Source organism: Neoarius graeffei, chromosome 3, assembly GCF_027579695.1.
Source record: "Neoarius graeffei isolate fNeoGra1 chromosome 3, fNeoGra1.pri, whole genome shotgun sequence".
In the NCBI taxonomy this organism is placed as follows: domain Eukaryota; kingdom Metazoa; phylum Chordata; class Actinopteri; order Siluriformes; family Ariidae; genus Neoarius; species Neoarius graeffei.
In genome coordinates, this window is record NC_083571.1 from 95035421 (window position 1) to 95044064 (window position 8644).

The following is an 8644-nucleotide window of genomic DNA, read 5'->3' on the forward strand; positions in this document are numbered from 1 at the left end:
ATAAGTATAATATTTAATTGCAATTAGTTGCCAATATGAGTCACGATATAAGGTTACTAAAACCAAAAACGTAATTGAATAACACGTTAATTAAGAAATAAAGCAAGTTTAAAAATGACTTCAGTTCCCCTTTAAAAGATCATTAGATCATTGCAGATACTGAGACATTCAAATGTTTTATTCCTAACCATATTCATGGTGAGGGTACTGTGGTGCCATCTGGAATAAAATGTCCACTCTGTGATAAAACAGAGGAAACTTACAACCCCAATTCCAAAAAAGTTGGGACACTGTGTAAACTGTAAATAAAAACAGAATGTGATATTTTGCAAATTATGGAAACCCTATATTTCATTGAAAATAGCACAAAGACAACATATCAAATGTTCAAGCAGAAATTTTATTGTTTTTTTAAAAATATATGCTAATTTTGAATTTGATGTCAGCAACACGTTTCAAAAAAAGTTGGGACGGGGCATGTTTACCATGGTGTTGCATCACCTCTACTTTTAAGAACACTCTGTAAATGTTTGCAAACTGAGGAGACCAACTGGTGTAGTTTTGAAAGAGGAATGTTGTCCCATTCTTGCCTGATATGCAATTTCAGTTGCTCAACAGTTTGGGTCTCCTTTGTCATATTTTATACTTCATAACACGCCAAATGTTTTAAATGGGAGACAGATCTGGACTGCAGGCAGGCCAGTTTAGTACCCGGACTTTCTTACGATGGAGCCATGCAGTTTTAATATGTGCAGAAAGTGTTTTGGTATTGTCTTGCTGAAAGAAGGAAGGGCTTCCCTGAAAAAGATTTTGTCTGGATGGCAGCATATTGCTCTGAAACATTTATATATCATTCAGAATTAATGGTTCCTTCCCAGATGTACAAGCTACACGTCATGTGCACTAATGAACCCTCATACCATCACAGATGCTCGCTTTTGAACTGTGTACTGATAACAAGCCAGATGATCCCGCTTCTTTTTAGCCTGGAGGACGTGGTGTCCATGATTTCTAAAAATAATTTCTACTTTTGATTCATCAGACCTCAGGACAATTTTTCACTTTGCCTCCATCCATTGTAAAAGAGCTCGCACCCAGAGAGGTTGGCAGTGTTTCTAGATATTGTTTATATCTGGTTAACTTGCATTTGTGGATACAGTAATGAACTGTTTTCACAGATGATGGTTTTCTGAAGTGTTCCTGAGCCCATACAGTGATTTCCACTACAGACACATGTCTGCTTTTAATGCAGTGTCGCCTGAGGGTCTGAAGATCACAGGCACTTAGTGTTCAGCCTTGTCTCTTGCATACAGAGATTTCTCCAGATTCTCTGAATCTTTTAATGATATTATGTACCATACGTGATCCCACATTCTTTACAATTTTACACTGAGGAATGTTATTCTTAAAGTGTGTTTGCCCATGCAGTCTTTCACAGAGCAGTGAACCCCTCCCCATCTTTACTTCTGAGAGACACCGCCTCTCTGGGATGCTCTTATTATACCCAATCACGTTACTGACCTGTTGCCAATTAACCAATTTAGTTTTTTTTTTTAGCATTGCACAACTTTTTCAGTCTTTTGTTGCCTCTGTCCCAATTTTTTTGAAACGTGTTGGTGAGTGACATCAAATTCAAAACGAGCATATATTTTTCCAAAAAAAAAAAAAATCTCAGTTTCAACATGAAACATAGGGTTTCCATGATTTGTAAATCTTCACATTCTGTTTTTATTTATGTTTTACACAGCATCCTAACTTTTTTCAGAATTGGGGTTGTATTTGTTTGTTTAATTTTATTTTTGGATGACTACAAATGTTTAACTGCTTTATTCCTTTTACACCAAAAATGATTTTACTTTTTTAAATAAATTAAAGAACACATTTTCTTAGTTTGTAATACGTCATGGAAATTCAAGGAAAAAACATTCCTGCCATTACTTACATTGTTGCAGCTATAATACTTCGCTCATCTCTTTTTCACAACAAGAACAACAACAATGAAAACATCTTGTCATGTTCCTGAGAAACCAGAACTTGCAAAGCCCTCTGTCTTTATGAAAAACTTAAAGGAACAGCTTGACCTTTATTCTCACACTGGAGGCTTCTTCCTTAAATGTTAAATAAATATCTCTTTACAGAATGCTTCACCATATCAATGATTTTTTTAATTAACTGCACTTAAAAAATTGTTAATTATCAGACTTAAATCATATGCATTGTCTGCCATACAAGTCATGTGAAAGAGCTGTTACTATAGAAAAAAATAACACATTAGAAAGATCGCATTAATATAAGTTATATATAATTTGCCTTGGACTACTGTAAGAACTGCTGGTATAGAAAATTAATCAACACCTTCTGACCAATCAGATTAGAATAAAGAATAGTGCAATGATATAAGACCGCATTATTGTATCAGGGAGTTCCTAAACCGTACAAAGCTGTCATCATAACAATAACGTATTCAAGCAGCCTGCATTAGAACATTACTTATTTTCATTTTTAAAGGCTTCGACTGAAGATACAACACATAGTAAACCACATTGCCTACGGTTTAAAATACTTCCAAAGTATCCATCATTCTGTGGTTGCTTGAGAGTTGAAAAGGCTGATGAAGATTTAAAGCTATAGGTTCTGGTTCTGGATGAAGAGACAAGCATTGCTCTGCTGTAATCTCATAGCAAACCACTGGCTTAATTAATGTACAGCCAGCTAGCCTGCTAACTCTAGCTAGCTAATTGATAGATTTTGATCTGTCTGTACTGAAGGAGGTTGAACTGACAAAGTATGATCTAGGAATGTAGACCTCTGCCGCCTAAGGAACAAACAGTCACTGACAGAGACACAGCTGCTCAGAGATGTTTCTCAGTTTATTGTAGGACAAACATAAGTATATATTCACATTCAAGAGTGTGTTGTAGCTTTATGATTGGACGATGTGATTGACGAAGCTAAGTTATCGATGTATGACAAGGTAACGTCAATGGGTGATGTAACATTACATCACTGGCCAACATAACCTTCATTAAGCAGAGAGCAGAATGTGCGAGTGAAGATAAATCTCAAGGATTTAACTAACCAAAGCAAGTAGCAATCAGGACAGCCTGTTCCAGTTTCAAGTATGCCAAAAAGATATCTCTATCACTGATGCATAGTGTAGACAAAGCTGGAGGTCATTTTCAAAATCAACAACAACACCAACAAGTTTAATTTATATAGTGCCTTTCACCAACCCAAGGACACTTTACAGACTAATGATAAAGAAAAAGAAACCATGACCACAAAAAAAACAGAACCACAAACAAACAATCAACCAAATTAATTCGTTACAGATAAGACACAGAGAGAAAAGAAATACAACATCACAATTAAAAGCTCAGAGCACAGAAAAGGAATGAACAATGATTTTCAAAGTTATTTTATTTTTATTTTATTTTCACTGGATCTGCATTCGCTGTGTACTTCATTATCTAATCTATATATTTTATTCTGGTGGCATGGTGGTGTAGTGGTTTGCACTGTCGCCTCACAGCAAAAAGGTTCTGGGTTCGAGCCCAGTGGCTGATGGGGGCCTTTCTGTGTGGAGTTTGCATGTTTTCCCCGTGTCTGTGTGGGTTTCCTCCAGGTGCTCTGGTTTCCCCCCACAGTCCAAAGACATGCAGGTTAGGCTAATTAGTGGCTCTAAATTGACCGTAGGTGTGAGTGTGAATGGTTGTTTGTCTCTATTTGTCAGCCCTGCGATGATCTGGCAATTTGTCCAGGGTGTGCCCCGCCTCTCGCCCATAGTCAGCTGGGATAGGCTCCAGCTTGCCTGTGACCCTGCACAGGATAAGCAGTTACAGATAAATGTATGGACGGATGGAGGGATATTTTATTCTCTTGCCTATAAAGGTTTAGCATGAATCAGCGACTGTGAGCACACTAAATAAACCCACATCACAGGTTCAGGAGACAAAGCTGTGGCAATCAGAGTGCTCCAATTACTCATTGTCATCTGATATAACCATTCTTGTCTGAAATGTCTAAAATACCAAAATATGGTGAAACTCATTAACACCTCTTACTGGCCTGTTATACCTCTTTCATACCAAAGACCAGGGTTTGACCTGGGTTACTTCACCAATGTTCAACCCTTCTGTCAATTCAAACCAAAAAAGTCAACACTGGTAATCCTCTGGTCATGACAACGCAGATAGGACCTGCGTCTCAACCCAGGAGAGATGATAACAATTAATTATCAGGCTGGAAATGGCTGGATATCACTCTCTCACACACACACACACACACACACACACACACACACACACACACACACACACACACACACAGTGTATGGAGCTCACACGCTCTTTTCCTCTTGGCTGCATTGTTTCTAAGCAAGGCTTTCTCTGAACTGGCTTTAGCTGGCACATCATACAGTATAATGAGAACTTGAATAAGCATGTTGATTTGTTTTTACACAATATGAAAAATTTGTGTTCAATCAGGTTTAGAGAAATTAACCAGTAAATGTTTTAATGATGTGACGTCCCCCAGCACCCTATTAAAATGAATGTGTTTATTTTGCATTGGTTTCATACCAAATGCATTCAATGACAACTTCTTCCAAAATTCATAAATACCTCTCTCAGTCGGCGGCACGGTGGTGTAGTGGTTAGCGCTGTCGCCTCACAGCAAGAAGGTCCTGGGTTCGAGCCCCGGGGCCGGCGAGGGCCTTTCTGTGTGGAGTTTGCATGTTCTCCCTGTGTCCGCGTGGGTTTCCTCCGGGTGCTCCGGTTTCCCCCACAGTCCAAAGACATGCAGGTTAGGTTAACTGGTGACTCTAAATTGACCATAGGTGTGAATGTAAGTGTGAATGGTTGTCTGTGTCTATGTGTCAGCCCTGTGATGACCTGGCGACTTGTCCAGGGTGTACCCCGCCTTTCGCCCGTAGTCAGCTGGGATAGGCTCCAGCTTGCCTGCGACCCTGTAGAAGGATAAAGCGGCTAGAGATAATGAGAGATGAGAATGAGACCTCTCTCAGTCAATATTCACCACTAGCAAAATTCTGTACAATTACAACAATTTTTGCAGACAGGAGTCTGCAAGAGTTCAAGAGTTCACTTTCAGTTCAAAAGCTAACAAAATTTAAATCACCTTCGATGGAAATATGCTAATTTCAACAAATGAAATTACTGTAAAAAGCATGAATTACTGCAGATTATTCTGATGTTAACTGAAAGTTATAGGTTTTTTGTTGTTTTTTACAATCGTTTTCGCACTTGTTTCAATATCATGTCCACTTTTTCAAAAGTCTTCACACAGTGTGCTTCACCTCAGCACATCACTTAACTTTTGGTGCAAAATGCACTAAAACCACCAAAACATTTCATACTTAACCCAAAAGTGTATACTGTATATCATACTTTCTTCTTTTATTTTGTAGTGCAACACGATGTAGAAATATAGGATACAGCAACACATAATATATATATATGCATTTTGCAGTGCTTCAAGTTGTGTTTTTTTTATTGTACTTTGAGGGACAAAGTAGTCTTATATGAGAGAGCATGTGTTATAGTTATGGCAGCATGAGCCACTTTTGGGTTTTGGTGGTTTCAGTGCATTTTGCACCAAAAGTTAACTGATGTGCTGAGGTGCATGTTTGTGAAGCACACTGTGTGAAGAGTTTTGAAAAAGTGGACATGATATTGAGACAAGTGTGAAAATGATTGTAAAAACTGTCATTTCATAAATATGGCAAGCATGCACAGTGGCTCTGTGCATGGAGAGTAGTCAAAAAAGTCAAAGTCCCTCTTATGCCAGAATCTGGTCTTCCCAGGCAGTCTCTTGTCTCGGTACTAACCAACTCTTTTAGGCGCCGATCTCCATTTTCATAGCCTATACAGCTAAGGTTACAGTGGGGGGCTAGTCCTCTGCTAACCACAAGAGATTGACTTCCCTACTCGCATGTGTATTACAGCGTGCCTTGCCAGGCGGTAGTAGGTACCATTTTTATGATGGTCTTTGGTATGACCCAACCACGAGTAGAACTCATGATCTCCCGGTCGAGAGGCAGACACGCTAACCACTAGGCCAACTCGTGGTATGGCAAGTAGTACCTACTAATAATTATCATGGAGATGTATGAGAACAGGCGCGTGCTTTATTTCAGCCACAGTGTTTTCATTTTCACCCAGAACTCATGTATGTACTGACTAACTTTAGTAGAAAAAAAAAATGGCGCATGCAGCTTGTCTTGTTTGTAAGTTTGCACTGTGTGTGTGTGTGTGTGTAGGACACTGTGCACCACCTTTTGCCTTGCTGTTAGCCACCCGTGTGGTGCAATTTACACTGAAATTGTCCCTTGTCCGACCCAAATCCAACCCATTGAAAGGGTTAACCCTTTCAGACACAAGTCAATATGGGTATAAACCAGGTTGGACACTTAGTATGAAAAAGGATTTGGACATCTTCCTGACTGTCAGAAGCACTCTAACTCAACACTGTCTCATCTGAGTTACAAATACAAACTCAACAATGAGGATAAATCATGAAACAATTCTTCTGTCATCTACCACACGTCTTTTCAAGTGTCCTCCAGACCTGAGCTCACCAGTGCATTCTTTGTTCTTTTTTTCAGAATCAGTATGATAACACCAATAACTATTTATTGATTCAAAGAGATTATGCATGTTATCATTTCTCCTAATGATGATTGGAATTTGACAGGCACCCGACACAGCCACATGATAAATAGTGATGGACTAAAAGCATATGAGGTAATGAGTTCAGCTCCGTCATTGCCTATTGTATCATTCATTCATGTGCTGCTATAAGAACCAGGTGGTGCATAGCCGAAGGGCACTGGGACGACCAGCTCCAGGATATTATCCATTCAATTCACTATATGTCCGAGATCATCAGCCAGTAAGGCCTGGGTCACCTTACCATTATTAATCAGGCAGGCTAATGTAGATTTATTTGGCATGTACAGGTAGCCCATCCACTGACAAAAGAATAGTTTAAATAGGTAGCTGTTCATATAAGAAGAAGCCTTTATTTGTCACATGTACACTCAAGCACAGACTTAAGCACAGTCTGGGGGTTAGGTGCCTTGCTCAAGGGCACTTCAGCCCAACCTCAGGCCATGGCTGCCCCATGTTATCCTAACCTGCATGTCTTTGGACTGTGAGGGAAACCAGAGCACCCGGAGGAAACCTACGCAGACACAGAGAGAACATGCAAACTCCACACAGAAAGGCCCCCGTCGGCCACAGAACCTTCTTGCTGTGAGGCGACAGTGCTAATCACCACACCACCATGCCACCCATAAATATATGCTTTGTACATATTTGTAATAGCCCACTTATGTGTTTTATATGAGAGGCCAATAAATATAGTTTTGACCACATGCACATATCGGAGTCTAAGAAATACAAAAAAAAAAAAAAAAAAACCTGTGTAATCATATGCTAAAAGAGCTAACCATATTGATAGTGTTTGTGATCAGCAAGACACTTGAAAAGCTTATGACTACACTTCCACCTGCTGGCTGTAAGTTGTATTACAATGAATTTGCAAACAATTGTGTTGAATATCTGCCCACGAGTGCCTAGTTTGGTTTGACACCATTTATTCCATCAGCACACTGGAGTGTGGGGCATCCAGTGCCCTGCCATATATAACTGAACATAACAGAACATTTACATCTATCTTACCTTCTCATTATTTTAAAATGACAATAAATACTGTATTGTATGACAGATTATTATATAATTATACATATTTTGTGTTTGGGGTGGCATGGTGGTGTAGTGGTTAGCACTGTCACCTCACAGCAAGAAGGGCCGGGTTCAAGCCCCGTGGCCGACGAGGGCCTTTCTGTGCGGAGTTTGCATGTTCTCCCCGTGTCCGCGTGGGTTTCCTCCGGGTGCTCCGGTTTCCCCCACAGTCCAAAGACATGCAGGTTAGGTTAACTGGTGACTCTAAATTGACCGTAGGTGTGAATGTGAGTGTGAATGGTTGTCTGTGTCTATGTGTCAGCCCTGTGATGACCTGGCGACTTGTCCAGGGTGTACCCCGCCTTTCGCCCGTAGTCAGCTGGGATAGGCTCCAGCTTGCCTGCGACCCTGTAGAACAGGATAAAGTGGCTAGAGATAATGAGATGAGATGAGATATTTTGTGTTTTCCTGGATAGCTTACTGGAACGCTTTTTTAATTTTCAACTTGTATCGGCTATCTTGCCATTAATAAAACAAAATAGCCTAGATTTCTAGATTCGAAACAGATTTGAATCTCCTCAAGATGTTGATTATTACCATACATCCATTATCTTTAGCCGCTTATCCTGTTCTACAGGCTCGCAGGCAAGCTGGAGCCTATCCCAGCTGACTATGGGCGAGAGGCGGGGTACACCCTGGACACGTTGCCAGGTCATCACAGGGCTGACATACATAGACACAGACAACCATTCACGCTCACATTCACACCTACGGTCAATTTAGAGTCACCAGTTAGCCTAACCTGCATGTCTTTGGACTGTGGGGGAAACCGGAGCACCCGAAGGAAACCCACACAGACACGGGGAGAACATGCAAACTCCACACAGAAAGGCCCTTGTTGGCTGCTGGGCTTAAACCCAGGACCTTCTTGCTGTGAGGTG